The 18091-nt window shown below is 45.5% G+C and overlaps 17 non-coding genes across 17 annotated transcripts; all 17 read left to right on the plus strand.

The window, feature by feature from the left end:
* The first annotated feature begins 37 nt into the window (after positions 1-37).
* On the plus strand, positions 38-110 carry TRNAN-GUU (transfer RNA asparagine (anticodon GUU)). The gene has a single exon. It is a non-coding gene; the product is annotated as a tRNA-Asn (tRNA).
* A 366-nt stretch (positions 111-476) lies between these two features.
* TRNAN-GUU (transfer RNA asparagine (anticodon GUU)) lies at positions 477-549 on the plus strand. The gene has a single exon. It is a non-coding gene; the product is annotated as a tRNA-Asn (tRNA).
* A 367-nt stretch (positions 550-916) lies between these two features.
* Positions 917-989, plus strand: TRNAN-GUU (transfer RNA asparagine (anticodon GUU)). The gene has a single exon. It is a non-coding gene; the product is annotated as a tRNA-Asn (tRNA).
* Positions 990-1355: 366 nt separating this feature from the next.
* Positions 1356-1428, plus strand: TRNAN-GUU (transfer RNA asparagine (anticodon GUU)). Its single transcript has one exon. It is a non-coding gene; the product is annotated as a tRNA-Asn (tRNA).
* Positions 1429-5459: 4031 nt separating this feature from the next.
* On the plus strand, positions 5460-5532 carry TRNAN-GUU (transfer RNA asparagine (anticodon GUU)). The gene has a single exon. It is a non-coding gene; the product is annotated as a tRNA-Asn (tRNA).
* A 1684-nt stretch (positions 5533-7216) lies between these two features.
* TRNAN-GUU (transfer RNA asparagine (anticodon GUU)) lies at positions 7217-7289 on the plus strand. Its single transcript has one exon. It is a non-coding gene; the product is annotated as a tRNA-Asn (tRNA).
* Positions 7290-8829: 1540 nt separating this feature from the next.
* TRNAN-GUU (transfer RNA asparagine (anticodon GUU)) lies at positions 8830-8902 on the plus strand. The gene has a single exon. It is a non-coding gene; the product is annotated as a tRNA-Asn (tRNA).
* Positions 8903-10002: 1100 nt separating this feature from the next.
* Positions 10003-10075, plus strand: TRNAN-GUU (transfer RNA asparagine (anticodon GUU)). Its single transcript has one exon. It is a non-coding gene; the product is annotated as a tRNA-Asn (tRNA).
* Positions 10076-10588: 513 nt separating this feature from the next.
* Positions 10589-10661, plus strand: TRNAN-GUU (transfer RNA asparagine (anticodon GUU)). Its single transcript has one exon. It is a non-coding gene; the product is annotated as a tRNA-Asn (tRNA).
* Positions 10662-11750: 1089 nt separating this feature from the next.
* TRNAN-GUU (transfer RNA asparagine (anticodon GUU)) lies at positions 11751-11823 on the plus strand. The gene has a single exon. It is a non-coding gene; the product is annotated as a tRNA-Asn (tRNA).
* A 954-nt stretch (positions 11824-12777) lies between these two features.
* Positions 12778-12850, plus strand: TRNAN-GUU (transfer RNA asparagine (anticodon GUU)). Its single transcript has one exon. It is a non-coding gene; the product is annotated as a tRNA-Asn (tRNA).
* A 220-nt stretch (positions 12851-13070) lies between these two features.
* Positions 13071-13143, plus strand: TRNAN-GUU (transfer RNA asparagine (anticodon GUU)). Its single transcript has one exon. It is a non-coding gene; the product is annotated as a tRNA-Asn (tRNA).
* A 952-nt stretch (positions 13144-14095) lies between these two features.
* TRNAN-GUU (transfer RNA asparagine (anticodon GUU)) lies at positions 14096-14168 on the plus strand. The gene has a single exon. It is a non-coding gene; the product is annotated as a tRNA-Asn (tRNA).
* A 1089-nt stretch (positions 14169-15257) lies between these two features.
* On the plus strand, positions 15258-15330 carry TRNAN-GUU (transfer RNA asparagine (anticodon GUU)). Its single transcript has one exon. It is a non-coding gene; the product is annotated as a tRNA-Asn (tRNA).
* Positions 15331-16136: 806 nt separating this feature from the next.
* TRNAN-GUU (transfer RNA asparagine (anticodon GUU)) lies at positions 16137-16209 on the plus strand. The gene has a single exon. It is a non-coding gene; the product is annotated as a tRNA-Asn (tRNA).
* Positions 16210-17162: 953 nt separating this feature from the next.
* TRNAN-GUU (transfer RNA asparagine (anticodon GUU)) lies at positions 17163-17235 on the plus strand. The gene has a single exon. It is a non-coding gene; the product is annotated as a tRNA-Asn (tRNA).
* A 368-nt stretch (positions 17236-17603) lies between these two features.
* TRNAN-GUU (transfer RNA asparagine (anticodon GUU)) lies at positions 17604-17676 on the plus strand. Its single transcript has one exon. It is a non-coding gene; the product is annotated as a tRNA-Asn (tRNA).
* The last annotated feature ends 415 nt before the right edge of the window (positions 17677-18091 follow it).

An 18091-nucleotide genomic window follows, 5' to 3' on the forward strand; every position in this document is an offset into this window, starting at 1 on the left:
GTTTTTCCACAATACCTGACGAACATTTAATTTTTGGGCTTCCGTGGCGCAATGGTTAGCGCGTTCGGCTGTTAACCGAAAGGTTGGTGGTTCGAGCCCACCCGGGAGCGGTGTTGTGAAATCTCACATGTAACGTAAAAATCCAAAGTTTTTCCACAATACCTGACGAACATTAAATCGTTGGGCTTCCGTTGCGCAATGGTTAACGCCGTCGGCTGTTAACCGAAAGGTTGGTGGTTCGAGCCCATCCGGGAGCGGTGTTGTGAGGTCTTAGATGTAACGTAAAATTCAGAGTTTTTTAAAAATAACTGACGAGCATTTAATTTTTGGGCTTCCGTGGCGCAATGGTTAGCGCGTTCGGCTGTTAACCGAAAGGTTGGTGGTTCGAGCCCATCTGGGAGCGGTAATGTGAGGTCTTAGATGTAACGTAAAATTCAGAGTTTTTTAAAAATACCTGACGAACATTTAATTTTTGGGCTTCCGTGGCGCAATGGTTAGCGCGTTCGGCTGTTAACCGAAAGGTTGGTGGTTCGAGCCCACCCGGGAGCGGTGTTGTGAAATCTCACATGTAACGTAAAAATCCAAAGTTTTTCCACAATACCTGACGAACATTAAATCGTTGGGCTTCCGTTGCGCAATGGTTAACGCCGTCGGCTGTTAACCGAAAGGTTGGTGGTTCGAGCCCATCCGGGAGCTGTGTTGTGAGGTCTTAGATGTAACGTAAAATTCAGAGTTTTTTAATAATAACTGACGAACATTTTATTTTTGGGCTTCCGTGGCGCAATGGTTAGAGCGTTCAGCTGTTATTCAAAAGGTTTGTGGTTCGAGCCCATCCGGGAGCGGTGTTGTGAAGTCTCAGATGTGACGTAAAAAGTCAAAGTTTTTCCACAATACCTGACGAACATTTAATTTTTGGGCTTCCGTGGCGCAATGGTTAGCGCGTTCGGCTGTTAACCGAAAGGTTGGTGGTTCGAGCCCACCCGGGAGCGGTGTTGTGAAATCTCACATGTAACGTAAAAATCCAAAGTTTTTCCACAATACCTGACGAACATTAAATCGTTGGGCTTCCGTTGCGCAATGGTTAACGCCGTCGGCTGTTAACCGAAAGGTTGGTGGTTCGAGCCCATCCGGGAGCGGTGTTGTGAGGTCTTAGATGTAACGTAAAATTCAGAGTTTTTTAAAAATAACTGACGAGCATTTAATTTTTGGGCTTCCGTGGCGCAATGGTTAGCGCGTTCGGCTGTTAACCGAAAGGTTGGTGGTTCGAGCCCATCCGGGAGCGGTAATGTGAGGTCTTAGATGTAACGTAAAATTCAGAGTTTTTTAAAAATACCTGACGAACATTTAATTTTTGGGCTTCCGTGGCGCAATGGTTAGCGCGTTCGGCTGTTAACCGAAAGGTTGGTGGTTCGAGCCCACCCGGGAGCGGTGTTGTGAAATCTCACATGTAACGTAAAAATCCAAAGTTTTTCCACAATACCTGACGAACATTAAATCGTTGGGCTTCCGTTGCGCAATGTTTAGAGCGTTCAGCTGTTATTCAAAAGGTTGGTGGTTCGAGCCCATCCGGGAGCGGTAATGTGAGGTCTTAGATGTAACGTAAAATTCAGAGTTTTTTAAAAATACCTGACGAACATTTAATTTTTGGGCTTCCGTGGCGCAATGGTTAGCGCGTTCGGCTGTTAACCGAAAGGTTGGTGGTTCGAGCCCACCCGGGATCGGTGTTGTTAGCTCTCACATGTAACGTAAAAAGCCAAAGTGTTTCCACAATAGCCGTCGACCATTTAATTTTTGGGCTTCCGTTGCGCAATGGTTAACGCCGTCGGCTGTTAACCGAAAGGTTGGTGGTTCGAGCCCATCCGGGAGCTGTGTTGTGAGGTCTTAGATGTAACGTAAAATTCAGAGTTTTTTAATAATAACTGACGAACATTTTATTTTTGGGCTTCCGTGGCGCAATGGTTAGAGCGTTCAGCTGTTATTCAAAAGGTTTGTGGTTCGAGCCCATCCGGGAGCGGTGTTGTGAAGTCTCAGATGTGACGTAAAAAGTCAAAGTTTTTCCACAATACCTGACGAACATTTAATCTTTGGGCTTCCGTTGGACAATGGTTAACGCCGTCGGCTGTTAACCGAAAGGTTGGTGGTTCGAGCCCATCCGGGAGCGGTGTTGTGAGGTCTTAGATATAACGTAAAATTCAGAGTTTTTTAAAAATAACTGACGAACATTTAATTTTTGGTCTTCCGTGGCGCAATGGTTATAGCGTTCAGATGTTATTCAAAAGGTTTGTGGTTCGAGCCCATCCGGAAGCGGTGTTGTGAAGTCTCAGATGTGACGTAAAAAGTCAAAGTTTTTCCACAATACCTGACGACCATTTCATTTCTGAGCTTCCTTGGCTCCATGGTTAGCGTGTTCGGATGTTAACCTTAAGGTTGGTGGTTTGAGCCCACCCGGGATCGGTGTTGTGAGCTCTCACATGTAACGTAAAAAGCCAAAGTGTTTCCACAATAGCCGACGACCATTTAATTTTTGGGCTTCCGTTGCGCAATGGTTAACGCCGTCGGCTGTTAACCGAAAGGTTGGTGGTTCGAGCCCATCCGGGAGCTGTGTTGTGAGGTCTTAGATGTAACGTAAAATTCAGAGTTTTTTAATAATAACTGACGAACATTTAATTTTTAGGCTTCCGTGGCGCAATGGTTAGAGCGTTCAGCTGTTATTCAAAAGGTTTGTGGTTCGAGCCCATCCGGGAGCGGTGTTGTGAAGTCTCAGATGTGACGTAAAAAGTCAAAGTTTTTCCACAATACCTGACGAACATTTAATCTTTGGGCTTCCGTTGCACAATGGTTAACGCCGTCGGCTGTTAACCGAAAGGTTGGTGGTTCGAGCCCATCCGGGAGCGGTGTTGTGAGGTCTTAGATATAACGTAAAATTCAGAGTTTTTTAAAAATAACTGACGAACATTTAATTTTTGGTCTTCCGTGGCGCAATGGTTATAGCGTTCAGATGTTATTCAAAAGGTTTGTGGTTCGAGCCCATCCGGGAGCGGTGTTGTGAAGTCTCAGATGTGACGTAAAAAGTCAAAGTTTTTCCACAATACCTGACGAACATTTAATCTTTGGGCTTCCGTTGCGCAATGGTTAACGCCGTCGGCTGTTAACCGAAAGGTTGGTGGTTTGAGCCCATCCAGAAGCGGTGTTGTGAGGTCTTAGATATAACGTAAAATTCAGAGTTTTTTAAAAATAACTGACGAACATTTAATTTTTGGTCTTCCGTGGCGCAATGGTTATAGCGTTCAGATGTTATTCAAAAGGTTTGTGGTTCGAGCCCATCCGGGAGCGGTGTTGTGAAGTCTCAGATGTGACGTAAAAAGTCAAAGTTTTTCCACAATACCTGACGAACATTTAATCTTTGGGCTTCCGTTGCGCAATGGTTAACGCCGTCGGCTGTTAACCGAAAGGTTGGTGGTTTGAGCCCATCCGGGAGCGGTGTTGTGAGGTCTTAGATGTAACGTAAAAAGTCAAAGTTTTTCCACAATACCTGACGAACATTTAATCTTTGGGCTTCCGTTGCGCAATGGTTAACGCCGTCGGCTGTTAACCGAAAGGTTGGTGGTTCGAGCCCATCCGGGAGCTGTGTTGTGAGGTCTTAGATGTAACGTAAAATTCAGAGTTTTTTAATAATAACTGACGAACATTTAATTTTTAGGCTTCCGTGGCGCAATGGTTAGAGCGTTCAGCTGTTATTCAAAAGGTTTGTGGTTCGAGCCCATCCGGGAGCGGTGTTGTGAAGTCTCAGATGTGACGTAAAAAGTCAAAGTTTTTCCACAATACCTGACGAACATTTAATCTTTGGGCTTCCGTTGCACAATGGTTAACGCCGTCGGCTGTTAACCGAAAGGTTGGTGGTTCGAGCCCATCCGGGAGCGGTGTTGTGAGGTCTTAGATATAACGTAAAATTCAGAGTTTTTTAAAAATAACTGACGAACATTTAATTTTTGGTCTTCCGTGGCGCAATGGTTATAGCGTTCAGATGTTATTCAAAAGGTTTGTGGTTCGAGCCCATCCGGGAGCGGTGTTGTGAAGTCTCAGATGTGACGTAAAAAGTCAAAGTTTTTCCACAATACCTGACGAACATTTAATCTTTGGGCTTCCGTTGCGCAATGGTTAACGCCGTCGGCTGTTAACCGAAAGGTTGGTGGTTTGAGCCCATCCGGAAGCGGTGTTGTGAGGTCTTAGATATAACGTAAAATTCAGAGTTTTTTAAAAATAACTGACGAACATTTAATTTTTGGTCTTCCGTGGCGCAATGGTTATAGCGTTCAGATGTTATTCAAAAGGTTTGTGGTTCGAGCCCATCCGGGAGCGGTGTTGTGAAGTCTCAGATGTGACGTAAAAAGTCAAAGTTTTTCCACAATACCTGACGAACATTTAATCTTTGGGCTTCCGTTGCGCAATGGTTAACGCCGTCGGCTGTTAACCGAAAGGTTGGTGGTTTGAGCCCATCCGGGAGCGGTGTTGTGAGGTCTTAGATGTAACGTAAAAAGTCAAAGTTTTTCCACAATACCTGACGAACATTTAATCTTTGGGCTTCCGTGGCGCAATGGTTAGCGCGTTCGGCTGTTAACCGAAAGGTTGGTGGTTCGAGCCCATCCGTGAGCGGTGTTGTGAGGTCTCAGATGTGACGTAAAAAGTCAAAATTTTTCCACAATACCTGACGAACATTTAATTTTTGGTCTTCCGTGGCGCAATGGTTAGCGCGTTCGGCTGTTAACCGAAAGGTTGGTGGTTCGAGCCCACCCGGGAGCGGTGTTGTGAAATCTCATATGTAACGTAAAAATCCAAACTTTTTCCACAATACCTGACGAACATTTAATCGTTGGGCTTCCGTTGCGCAATGGTTAACGCCGTCGGCTGTTACCGAAAGGTTGGTGGTTCGAGCCCATCCGGAAGCGGTGTTGTGAGGTCTTAGATGTAACGTAAAATTCAGAGTTTTTTAAAAATAACTGACGAACATTTAATTTTTGGGCTTCCTTGGCGCAATGGTTAGAGCGTTCAGCTGTTATTCAAAAGGTTTGTGGTTCGAGCCCATCCGGGAGCGGTGTTGTGAAGTCTCAGATGTGACGTAAAAAGTCAAAGTTTTTCCACAATACCTGACGACCATTTCATTTCTGAGCTTCCTTGGCTCCATGGTTAGCGTGTTCGGATGTTAACCTTAAGGTTGGTGGTTCGAGCCCACCCGGGAGCAGTGTTGTGAAGTCTCAAATGTAACGTAAAAAGTCAAAGTTTTTCCACATACCTGACGACCATTTAATTTTTGAGCTTCCGTGGCGCAATGGTTAGCGCGTTCGGCTGTTAACCGAAAGGTTGGTGGTTCGAGCCCATCCGGGAGCGGTGTTGTGAGGTCTCAGATGTGACGTAAAAAGTCAAAGTTTTTCCACAATACCTGACGACCATTTCATTTCTGAGCTTCCGTGGCGCAATGGTTAGCGCGTTCGGCTGTTAACCGAAAGGTTGGTGGTTCGAGCCCACCCGGGAGCGGTGTTGTGAAATCTCACATGTAACGTAAAAATCCAAAGTTTTTCCACAATACCTGACGAACATTTAATCGTTGGGCTTCCGTTGCGCAATGGTTAACGCCGTCGGCTGTTAACCGAAAGGTTGGTGGTTCGAGCCCATCCGGGAGCGGTGTTGTGAGGTCTTAGATGTAACGTAAAATTCAGAGTTTTTTAAAAATAACTGACGAACATGTAATTTTTGGGCTTCCGTGGCGCAATGGTTAGCGCGTTCGGCTGTTAACCGAAAGGTTGGTGGTTCGAGCCCATCCGGGAGCGGTAATGTGAGGTCTTAGATGTAACGTAAAATTCAGAGTTTTTTAAAAATACCTGACGAACATTTAATCTTTGGGCTTCCGTGGCGCAATGGTTAGCGCGTTCGGCTGTTAACCGAAAGGTTGGTGGTTCGAACCCACCCGGGATCGGTGTTGTGAGCTCTCACATGTAACGTAAAAAGCCAAAGTGTTTCCACAATAGCCGACGACCATTTAATTTTTGGGCTTCCGTTGCGCAATGGTTAACGCCGTCGGCTGTTAACCGAAAGGTTGGTGGTTCGAGCCCATCCGGGAGCTGTGTTGTGAGGTCTTAGATGTAACGTAAAATTCAGAGTTTTTTAATAATAACTGACGAACATTTAATCTTTGGGCTTCCGTTGCACAATGGTTAACGCCGTCGGCTGTTAACCGAAAGGTTGGTGGTTCGAGCCCATCCGGGAGCGGTGTTGTGAGGTCTTAGATATAACGTAAAATTCAGAGTTTTTTAAAAATAACTGACGAACATTTAATTTTTGGTCTTCCGTGGCGCAATGGTTATAGCGTTCAGATGTTATTCAAAAGGTTTGTGGTTCGAGCCCATCCGGGAGCGGTGTTGTGAAGTCTCAGATGTGACGTAAAAAGTCAAAGTTTTTCCACAATACCTGACGAACATTTAATCTTTGGGCTTCCGTTGCGCAATGGTTAACGCCGTCGGCTGTTAACCGAAAGGTTGGTGGTTTGAGCCCATCCGGGAGCGGTGTTGTGAGGTCTTAGATGTAACGTAAAATTCAGAGTTATTTAAAAATAACTGACGAACATTTAATTTTTGGGCTTCCGTGGCGCAATGGTTAGCGCGTTCGGCTGTTAACCGAAAGGTTGGTGGTTCGAGCCCATCCGGGAGCGGTAATGTGAGGTCTTAGATGTAACGTAAAATTCAGAGTTTTTTAAAAATACCTGACGAACATTTAATCTTTGGGCTTCCGTGGCGCAATGGTTAGCGCGTTCGGCTGTTAACCGAAAGGTTGGTGGTTCGAGCCCACCCGGGATCGGTGTTGTGAGCTCTCACATGTAACGTAAAAAGCCAAAGTGTTTCCACAATAGCCGACGACCATTTAATTTTTGGGCTTCCGTTGCGCAATGGTTAACGCCGTCGGCTGTTAACCGAAAGGTTGGTGGTTCGAGCCCATCCGGGAGCTGTGTTGTGAGGTCTTAGATGTAACGTAAAATTCAGAGTTTTTTAAAAATAACTGACGAACATTTAATTTTTGGTCTTCCGTGGCGCAATGGTTATAGCGTTCAGATGTTATTCAAAAGGTTTGTGGTTCGAGCCCATCCGGGAGCGGTGTTGTGAAGTCTCAGATGTGACGTAAAAAGTCAAAGTTTTTCCACAATACCTGACGAACATTTAATCTTTGGGCTTCCGTGGCGCAATGGTTAGCGCGTTCGGCTGTTAACCGAAAGGTTGGTGGTTCGAGCCCACCCGGGAGCGGTGTTGTGAGATCTCACATGTAACGTAAAAATCCAAAGTTTTTCCACAATACCTGACGAACATTTAATCTTTGGGCTTCCGTTGCGCAATGGTTAACGCCGTCGGCTGTTAACCGAAAGGTTGGTGGTTTGAGCCCATCCGGGAGCGGTGTTGTGAGGTCTTAGATGTAACGTAAAATTCAGAGTTTTTTAAAAATAACTGACGAATATTAAATTTTTGGGCTTCCGTGGCGCAATGTTTAGAGCGTTCAGCTGTTATTCAAAAGGTTTGTGGTTCGAGCCCATCCGGGAGCGGTGTTGTGAAGTCTCAGATGTGACGTAAAAAGTCAAAGTTTTTCCACAATACCTGACGAACATTTAATCTTTGGGCTTCCGTTGCGCAATGGTTAACGCCGTCGGCTGTTAACCGAAAGGTTGGTGGTTTGAGCCCATCCGGAAGCGGTGTTGTGAGGTCTTAGATATAACGTAAAATTCAGAGTTTTTTAAAAATAACTGACGAACATTTAATTTTTGGTCTTCCGTGGCGCAATGGTTATAGCGTTCAGATGTTATTCAAAAGGTTTGTGGTTCGAGCCCATCCGGGAGCGGTGTTGTGAAGTCTCAGATGTGACGTAAAAAGTCAAAGTTTTTCCACAATACCTGACGAACATTTAATCTTTGGGCTTCCGTTGCGCAATGGTTAACGCCGTCGGCTGTTAACCGAAAGGTTGGTGGTTTGAGCCCATCCGGGAGCGGTGTTGTGAGGTCTTAGATGTAACGTAAAAAGTCAAAGTTTTTCCACAATACCTGACGAACATTTAATCTTTGGGCTTCCGTGGCGCAATGGTTAGCGCGTTCGGCTGTTAACCGAAAGGTTGGTGGTTCGAGCCCATCCGTGAGCGGTGTTGTGAGGTCTCAGATGTGACGTAAAAATCCAAACTTTTTCCACAATACCTGACGAACATTTAATCGTTGGGCTTCCGTTGCGCAATGGTTAACGCCGTCGGCTGTTACCGAAAGGTTGGTGGTTCGAGCCCATCCGGGAGCGGTGTTGTGAGGTCTCAGATGTGACGTAAAAAGTCAAAGTTTTTCCACAATACCTGACGACCATTTCATTTCTGAGCTTCCGTGGCGCAATGGTTAGCGCGTTCGGCTGTTAACCGAAAGGTTGGTGGTTCGAGCCCACCCGGGATCGGTGTTGTGAGCTCTCACATGTAACGTAAAAAGCCAAAGTGTTTCCACAATAGCCGACGACCATTTAATTTTTGGGCTTCCGTTGCGCAATGGTTAACGCCGTCGGCTGTTAACCGAAAGGTTGGTGGTTCGAGCCCATCCGGGAGCTGTGTTGTGAGGTCTTAGATGTAACGTAAAATTCAGAGTTTTTTAAAAATAACTGACGAACATTTAATTTTTGGTCTTCCGTGGCGCAATGGTTATAGCGTTCAGATGTTATTCAAAAGGTTTGTGGTTCGAGCCCATCCGGGAGCGGTGTTGTGAAGTCTCAGATGTGACGTAAAAAGTCAAAGTTTTTCCACAATACCTGACGAACATTTAATCTTTGGGCTTCCGTGGCGCAATGGTTAGCGCGTTCGGCTGTTAACCGAAAGGTTGGTGGTTCGAGCCCACCCGGGAGCGGTGTTGTGAGATCTCACATGTAACGTAAAAATCCAAAGTTTTTCCACAATACCTGACGAACATTTAATCTTTGGGCTTCCGTTGCGCAATGGTTAACGCCGTCGGCTGTTAACCGAAAGGTTGGTGGTTTGAGCCCATCCGGGAGCGGTGTTGTGAGGTCTTAGATGTAACGTAAAATTCAGAGTTTTTTAAAAATAACTGACGAATATTAAATTTTTGGGCTTCCGTGGCGCAATGTTTAGAGCGTTCAGCTGTTATTCAAAAGGTTTGTGGTTCGAGCCCATCCGGGAGCGGTGTTGTGAAGTCTCAGATGTGACGTAAAAAGTCAAAGTTTTTCCACAATACCTGACGAACATTTAATCTTTGGGCTTCCGTTGCGCAATGGTTAACGCCGTCGGCTGTTAACCGAAAGGTTGGTGGTTTGAGCCCATCCGGAAGCGGTGTTGTGAGGTCTTAGATATAACGTAAAATTCAGAGTTTTTTAAAAATAACTGACGAACATTTAATTTTTGGTCTTCCGTGGCGCAATGGTTATAGCGTTCAGATGTTATTCAAAAGGTTTGTGGTTCGAGCCCATCCGGGAGCGGTGTTGTGAAGTCTCAGATGTGACGTAAAAAGTCAAAGTTTTTCCACAATACCTGACGAACATTTAATCTTTGGGCTTCCGTTGCGCAATGGTTAACGCCGTCGGCTGTTAACCGAAAGGTTGGTGGTTTGAGCCCATCCGGGAGCGGTGTTGTGAGGTCTTAGATGTAACGTAAAAAGTCAAAGTTTTTCCACAATACCTGACGAACATTTAATCTTTGGGCTTCCGTGGCGCAATGGTTAGCGCGTTCGGCTGTTAACCGAAAGGTTGGTGGTTCGAGCCCATCCGTGAGCGGTGTTGTGAGGTCTCAGATGTGACGTAAAAATCCAAACTTTTTCCACAATACCTGACGAACATTTAATCGTTGGGCTTCCGTTGCGCAATGGTTAACGCCGTCGGCTGTTACCGAAAGGTTGGTGGTTCGAGCCCATCCGGGAGCGGTGTTGTGAGGTCTCAGATGTGACGTAAAAAGTCAAAGTTTTTCCACAATACCTGACGACCATTTCATTTCTGAGCTTCCGTGGCGCAATGGTTAGCGCGTTCGGCTGTTAACCGAAAGGTTGGTGGTTCGAGCCCACCCGGGAGCGGTGTTGTGAAATCTCACATGTAACGTAAAAATCCAAAGTTTTTCCACAATACCTGACGAACATTTAATCGTTGGGCTTCCGTTGCGCAATGGTTAACGCCGTCGGCTGTTAACCGAAAGGTTGGTGGTTCGAGCCCATCCGGGAGCGGTGTTGTGAGGTCTTAGATGTAACGTAAAATTCAGAGTTTTTTAAAAATAACTGACGAACATTTAATTTTTGGGCTTCCGTGGCGCAATGGTTAGCGCGTTCGGCTGTTAACCGAAAGGTTGGTGGTTCGAGCCCATCCGGGAGCGGTGTTGTGAGGTCTTAGATGTAACGTAAAAAGTCAAAGTTTTTCCACAATACCTGACGAACATTTAATCTTTGGGCTTCCGTTGCGCAATGGTTAACGCCGTCGGCTGTTAACCGAAAGGTTGGTGGTTTGAGCCCATCCGGGAGCGGTGTTGTGAGGTCTTAGATGTAACGTAAAAGTCAAAGTTTTTCCACAATACCTGACGAACATTTAATCTTTGGGCTTCCGTGGCGCAATGGTTAGCGCGTTCGGCTGTTAACCGAAAGGTTGGTGGTTCGAGCCCACCCGGGAGCGGTGTTGTGAGATCTCACATGTAACGTAAAAATCCAAAGTTTTTCCACAATACCTGACGAACATTTAATCTTTGGGCTTCCGTTGCGCAATGGTTAACGCCGTCGGCTGTTAACCGAAAGGTTGGTGGTTTGAGCCCATCCGGGAGCGGTGTTAGATGTAACGTAAAATTCAGAGTTTTTTAAAAATAACTGACGAATATTAAATTTTTGGGCTTCCGTGGCGCAATGTTTAGAGCGTTCAGCTGTTATTCAAAAGGTTTGTGGTTCGAGCCCATCCGGGAGCGGTAATGTGAGGTCTTAGATGTATCGTAAAATTCAGAGTTTTTTAAAAATTCCTTACGAACATTTAATCTTTGGGCTTCCGTGGCGCAATGGTTATAGCGTTCAGATGTTATTCAAAAGGTTGGTGGTTCGAGCCCACCCGGGATCGGTGTTGTGAGCTCTCACATGTAACGTAAAAAGCCAAAGTGTTTCCACAATAGCCGACGACCATTTAATTTTTGGGCTTCCGTGGCGCAATGGTTAGCGCGTTCGGCTGTTAACCGAAAGGTTGGTGGTTCGAGCCCATCCGGGAGCGGTAATGTGAGGTCTTAGATGTAACGTAAAATTCAGAGTTTTTTAAAAATACCTGACGAACATTTAATCTTTGGGCTTCCGTGGCGCAATGGTTAGCGCGTTCGGCTGTTAACCGAAAGGTTGGTGGTTCGAGCCCACCCGGGATCGGTGTTGTGAGCTCTCACATGTAACGTAAAAAGCCAAAGTGTTTCCACAATAGCCGACGACCATTTAATTTTTGGGCTTCCGTTGCGCAATGGTTAACGCCGTCGGCTGTTAACCGAAAGGTTGGTGGTTCGAGCCCATCCGGGAGCTGTGTTGTGAGGTCTTAGATGTAACGTAAAATTCAGAGTTTTTTAAAAATAACTGACGAACATTTAATTTTTGGTCTTCCGTGGCGCAATGGTTATAGCGTTCAGATGTTATTCAAAAGGTTTGTGGTTCGAGCCCATCCGGGAGCGGTGTTGTGAAGTCTCAGATGTGACGTAAAAAGTCAAAGTTTTTCCACAATACCTGACGAACATTTAATCTTTGGGCTTCCGTGGCGCAATGGTTAGCGCGTTCGGCTGTTAACCGAAAGGTTGGTGGTTCGAGCCCACCCGGGAGCGGTGTTGTGAGATCTCACATGTAACGTAAAAATCCAAAGTTTTTCCACAATACCTGACGAACATTTAATCTTTGGGCTTCCGTTGCGCAATGGTTAACGCCGTCGGCTGTTAACCGAAAGGTTGGTGGTTTGAGCCCATCCGGGAGCGGTGTTGTGAGGTCTTAGATGTAACGTAAAATTCAGATTTTTTTAAAAATAACTGACGAATATTAAATTTTTGGGCTTCCGTGGCGCAATGTTTAGAGCGTTCAGCTGTTATTCAAAAGGTTTGTGGTTCGAGCCCATCCGGGAGCGGTGTTGTGAAGTCTCAGATGTGACGTAAAAAGTCAAAGTTTTTCCACAATACCTGACGAACATTTAATCTTTGGGCTTCCGTTGCGCAATGGTTAACGCCGTCGGCTGTTAACCGAAAGGTTGGTGGTTTGAGCCCATCCGGAAGCGGTGTTGTGAGGTCTTAGATATAACGTAAAATTCAGAGTTTTTTAAAAATAACTGACGAACATTTAATTTTTGGTCTTCCGTGGCGCAATGGTTATAGCGTTCAGATGTTATTCAAAAGGTTTGTGGTTCGAGCCCATCCGGGAGCGGTGTTGTGAAGTCTCAGATGTGACGTAAAAAGTCAAAGTTTTTCCACAATACCTGACGAACATTTAATCTTTGGGCTTCCGTTGCGCAATGGTTAACGCCGTCGGCTGTTAACCGAAAGGTTGGTGGTTTGAGCCCATCCGGGAGCGGTGTTGTGAGGTCTTAGATGTAACGTAAAAAGTCAAAGTTTTTCCACAATACCTGACGAACATTTAATCTTTGGGCTTCCGTGGCGCAATGGTTAGCGCGTTCGGCTGTTAACCGAAAGGTTGGTGGTTCGAGCCCATCCGTGAGCGGTGTTGTGAGGTCTCAGATGTGACGTAAAAAGTCAAAATTTTTCCACAATACCTGACGAACATTTAATTTTTGGGCTTCCGTGGCGCAATGGTTAGCGCGTTCGGCTGTTAACCGAAAGGTTGGTGGTTCGAGCCCACCCGGGAGCGGTGTTGTGAAATCTCATATGTAACGTAAAAATCCAAACTTTTTCCACAATACCTGACGAACATTTAATCGTTGGGCTTCCGTTGCGCAATGGTTAACGCCGTCGGCTGTTACCGAAAGGTTGGTGGTTCGAGCCCATCCGGGAGCGGTGTTGTGAGGTCTCAGATGTGACGTAAAAAGTCAAAGTTTTTCCACAATACCTGACGACCATTTCATTTCTGAGCTTCCGTGGCGCAATGGTTAGCGCGTTCGGCTGTTAACCGAAAGGTTGGTGGTTCGAGCCCACCCGGGAGCGGTGTTGTGAAATCTCACATGTAACGTAAAAATCCAAAGTTTTTCCACAATACCTGACGAACATTTAATCGTTGGGCTTCCGTTGCGCAATGGTTAACGCCGTCGGCTGTTAACCGAAAGGTTGGTGGTTCGAGCCCATCCGGGAGCGGTGTTGTGAGGTCTTAGATGTAACGTAAAATTCAGAGTTTTTTAAAAATAACTGACGAACATTTAATTTTTGGGCTTCCGTGGCGCAATGGTTAGCGCGTTCGGCTGTTAACCGAAAGGTTGGTGGTTCGAGCCCATCCGGGAGCGGTAATGTGAGGTCTTAGATGTAACGTAAAATTCAGAGTTTTTTAAAAATACCTGACGAACATTTAATCTTTGGGCTTCCGTGGCGCAATGGTTAGCGCGTTCGGCTGTTAACCGAAAGGTTGGTGGTTCGAACCCACCCGGGATCGGTGTTGTGAGCTCTCACATGTAACGTAAAAAGCCAAAGTGTTTCCACAATAGCCGACGACCATTTAATTTTTGGGCTTCCGTTGCGCAATGGTTAACGCCGTCGGCTGTTAACCGAAAGGTTGGTGGTTCGAGCCCATCCGGGAGCTGTGTTGTGAGGTCTTAGATGTAACGTAAAATTCAGAGTTTTTTAATAATAACTGACGAACATTTAATTTTTGGGCTTCCGTGGCGCAATGGTTAGAGCGTTCAGCTGTTATTCAAAAGGTTAGTGGTTCGAGCCCATCCGGGAGCGGTGTTGTGAAGTCTCAGATGTGACGTAAAAAGTCAAAGTTTTTCCACAATACCTGACGAACATTTAATCTTTGGGCTTCCGTTGCGCAATGGTTAACGCCGTCGGCTGTTAACCGAAAGGTTGGTGGTTTGAGCCCATCCGGGAGCGGTGTTGTGAGGTCTTAGATGTAACGTAAAAGTCAAAGTTTTTCCACAATACCTGACGAACATTTAATCTTTGGGCTTCCGTGGCGCAATGGTTAGCGCGTTCGGCTGTTAACCGAAAGGTTGGTGGTTCGAGCCCACCCGGGAGCGGTGTTGTGAGATCTCACATGTAACGTAAAAATCCAAAGTTTTTCCACAATACCTGACGAACATTTAATCTTTGGGCTTCCGTTGCGCAATGGTTAACGCCGTCGGCTGTTAACCGAAAGGTTGGTGGTTTGAGCCCATCCGGGAGCGGTGTTAGATGTAACGTAAAATTCAGAGTTTTTTAAAAATAACTGACGAATATTAAATTTTTGGGCTTCCGTGGCGCAATGTTTAGAGCGTTCAGCTGTTATTCAAAAGGTTTGTGGTTCGAGCCCATCCGGGAGCGGTAATGTGAGGTCTTAGATGTATCGTAAAATTCAGAGTTTTTTAAAAATTCCTTACGAACATTTAATCTTTGGGCTTCCGTGGCGCAATGGTTATAGCGTTCAGATGTTATTCAAAAGGTTTGTGGTTCGAGCCCATCCGGGAGCGGTGTTGTGAAGTCTCAGATGTGACGTAAAAAGTCAAAGTTTTTCCACAATACCTGACGAACATTTAATCTTTGGGCTTCCGTTGCGCAATGGTTAACGCCGTCGGCTGTTAACCGAAAGGTTGGTGGTTCGAGCCCATCCGGGAGCGGTAATGTGAGGTCTTAGATGTAACGTAAAATTCAGAGTTTTTTAAAAATACCTGACGAACATTTGATCTTTGGGCTTCCGTGGCGCAATGGTTAGCGCGTTCGGCTGTTAACTGAAAGGTTGGTGGTTCGAGCCCACCCGGGATCGGTGTTGTGAGCTCTCACATGTAACGTAAAAAGCCAAAGTGTTTCCACAATAGCCGACGACCATTTAATTTTTGGGCTTCCGTTGCGCAATGGTTAACGCCGTCGGCTGTTAACCGAAAGGTTGGTGGTTCGAGCCCATCTGGGAGCTGTGTTGTGAGGTCTTAGATGTAACGTAAAATTCAGAGTTTTTTAAAAATAACTGACGAACATTTAATTTTTGGGCTTCCGTGGCGCAATGGTTAGAGCGTTCAGCTGTTATTCAAAAGGTTTGTGGTTCGAGCCAATCCGGGAGCGGTGTTGTGAAGTCTCAGATGTGACGAAAAAAGTCAAAGTTTTTCCACAATACCTGACGAACATTTAATCTTTGGGCTTCCGTGGCGCAATGGTTAGCGCGTTCGGCTGTTAACCGAAAGGTTGGTGGTTCGAGCCCACCCGGGAGCGGTGTTGTGAGATCTCACATGTAACGTAAAAATCCAAAGTTTTTCCACAATACCTGACGAACATTTAATCTTTGGGCTTCCGTTGCGCAATGGTTAACGCCGTCGGCTGTTAACCGAAAGGTTGGTGGTTTGAGCCCATCCGGGAGCGGTGTTGTGAGGTCTTAGATGTAACGTAAAATTCAGAGTTTTTTAAAAATAACTGACGAATATTAAATTTTTGGGCTTCCGTGGCGCAATGTTTAGAGCGTTCAGCTGTTATTCAAAAGGTTTGTGGTTCGAGCCCATCCGGGAATGGTAATGTGAGGTCTTAGATGTAACGTAAAATTCAGAGTTTTTTAAAAATAACTGACGAACATTTAATTTTTGGGCTTCCGTGGCGCAATGGTTAGAGCGTTCAGCTGTTATTCAAAAGGTTTGTGGTTCGAGCCAATCCGGGAGCGGTGTTGTGAAGTCTTAGATGTGACGTAAAAAGTCAAAGTTTTTCCACAATACCTGACGAACATTTAATCTTTGGGCTTCCGTTGCACAATGGTTAACGCCGTCGGCTGTTAACCGAAAGGTTGGTGGTTCGAGCCCATCCGGGAGCGGTGTTGTGTGGTCTTAGATGTAACGTAAAATTCAGAGTTTTTTAAAAATAACTGACGAACATTTAATTTTTGGTCTTCCGTGGCGCAATGGTTATATTTTTCAGATGTTATTCAAAAGGTTTGTGGTTCGAGCCCATCCGGGAGCGGTGTTGTGAAGTCTCAGATGTGACGTAAAAAGTCAAAGTTTTTCCACAATACCTGACGAACATTTAATCTTTGGGCTTCCGTGGCGCAATGGTTAGCGCGTTCGGCTGTTAACCGAAAGGTTGGTGGTTCGAGCCCACCCGGGAGCGGTGTTGTGAGATCTCACATGTAACGTAAAAATCCAAAGTTTTTCCACAATACCTGACGAACATTTAATCTTTGGGCTTCCGTTGCGCAATGGTTAACGCCGTCGGCTGTTAACCGAAAGGTTGGTGGTTTGAGCCCATCCGGGAGCGGTGTTGTGAGGTCTTAGATGTAACGTAAAATTCAGAGTTTTTTAAAAATAACTGACGAATATTAAATTTTTGGGCTTCCGTGGCGCAATGTTTAGAGCGTTCAGCTGTTATTCAAAAGGTTTGTGGTTCGAGCCCATCCGGGAGCGGTAATGTGAGGTCTTAGATGTAACGTAAAATTCAGATTTTTTTAAAAATTCCTTACGAACATTTAATCTTTGGGCTTCCGTGGCGCAATGGTTATAGCGTTCAGATGTTATTCAAAAGGTTTGTGGTTCGAGCCCATCCGGGAGCGGTGTTGTGAAGTCTCAGATGTGACGTAAAAAGTCAAAGTTTTTCCACAATACCTGACGAACATTTAATCTTTGGGCTTCCGTTGCGCAATGGTTAACGCCGTCGGCTGTTAACCGAAAGGTTGGTGGTTGGAGCCCATCCGGGAGCGGTAATGTGAGGTCTTAGATGTAACGTAAAATTCAGAGTTTTTTAAAAATACCTGACGAACATTTAATCTTTGGGCTTCCGTGGCGCAATGGTTAGCGCGTTCGGCTGTTAACCGAAAGGTTGGTGGTTCGAGCCCACCCGGGATCGGTGTTGTGAGCTCTCACATGTAACGTAAAAAGCCAAAGTGTTTCCACAATAGCCGACGACCATTTAATTTTTGGGCTTCCGTTGCGCAATGGTTATAGCGTTCAGATGTTATTCAAAAGGTTTGTGGTTCGAGCCCATCCGGGAGCGGTGTTGTGAAGTCTCAGATGTGACGTAAAAAGTCAAAGTTTTTCCACAATACCTGACGAACATTTAATCTTTGGGCTTCCGTGGCGCAATGGTTAGCGCGTTCGGCTGTTAACCGAAAGGTTGGTGGTTCGAGCCCACCCGGGAGCGGTGTTGTGAGATCTCACATGTAACGTAAAAATCCAAAGTTTTTCCACAATACCTGACGAACATTTAATCTTTGGGCTTCCGTTGCGCAATGGTTATAGCGTTCAGATGTTATTCAAAAGGTTTGTGGTTCGAGCCCATCCGGGAGCGGTGTTGTGAAGTCTCAGATGTGACGTAAAAAGTCAAAGTTTTTCCACAATACCTGACGAACATTTAATCTTTGGGCTTCCGTGGCGCAATGGTTAGAGCGTTCAGCTGTTATTCAAAAGGTTTTTGGTTCGAGCCAATCCGGGAGCGGTGTTGTGAAGTCTCAGATGTGACGTAAAAAGTCAAAGTTTTTCCACAATACCTGACGAACATTTAATCTTTGGGCTTCCGTGGCGCAATGGTTAGCGCGTTCGGCTGTTAACCGAAAGGTTGGTGGTTCGAGCCCACCCGGGAGCGGTGTTGTGAGATCTCACATGTAACGTAAAAATCCAAAGTTTTTCCACAATACCTGACGAACATTTAATCTTTGGGCTTCCGTTGCGCAATGGTTAACGCCGTCGGCTGTTAACCGAAAGGTTGGTGGTTTGAGCCCATCCGGGAGCGGTGTTGTGAGGTCTTAGATGTAACGTAAAATTCAGAGTTTTTTAAAAATAACTGACGAATATTAAATTTTTGGGCTTCCGTGGCGCAATGTTTAGAGCGTTCAGCTGTTATTCAAAAGGTTTGTGGTTCGAGCCCATCCGGGAATGGTAATGTGAGGTCTTAGATGTAACGTAAAATTCAGAGTTTTTTAAAAATAACTGACGAACATTTAATTTTTGGGCTTCCGTGGCGCAATGGTTAGAGCGTTCAGCTGTTATTCAAAAGGTTT

The sequence above is a fragment of the Phalangium opilio genome, unplaced genomic scaffold, assembly GCF_054372755.1.
Source record: "Phalangium opilio isolate 3A_F unplaced genomic scaffold, DU_Popi_V2 ptg000352l_1, whole genome shotgun sequence".
Lineage (NCBI taxonomy): Eukaryota > Metazoa > Arthropoda > Arachnida > Opiliones > Phalangiidae > Phalangium > Phalangium opilio.